The sequence below is a fragment of the Penaeus monodon genome, chromosome 21 (genome assembly GCF_015228065.2).
Source record: "Penaeus monodon isolate SGIC_2016 chromosome 21, NSTDA_Pmon_1, whole genome shotgun sequence".
Classification (NCBI taxonomy): domain Eukaryota; kingdom Metazoa; phylum Arthropoda; class Malacostraca; order Decapoda; family Penaeidae; genus Penaeus; species Penaeus monodon.
The window spans coordinates 26669719-26669995 of NC_051406.1; positions in this window are offsets into that span (position 1 = coordinate 26669719).

Genomic DNA, 277 nt, shown 5'->3' on the forward strand with positions numbered 1-277 from the left:
CGTGAAACTATCCCCATTTACCCAAAAACACCCCAAAAGACATTTTTAAATTTCCTTTCGATTCTTCATTTCTTTTTAAAAAAAACTATATCGTCGCCCTCACATTTACCTTTGAATGATGGATAAAGTTTGGGGCAGCAAGGTCATAAAAAAAAGGGGGGTGTTTAATGAAAATTGGTTCTTATGTCCCTGTGATCGACGGTTGAGGGAACGTACCCTGGCAGAGAGTATTAAAAGGTGACGAAAAGAGGGATGAAGATGGGGAGGGAATGGGAGG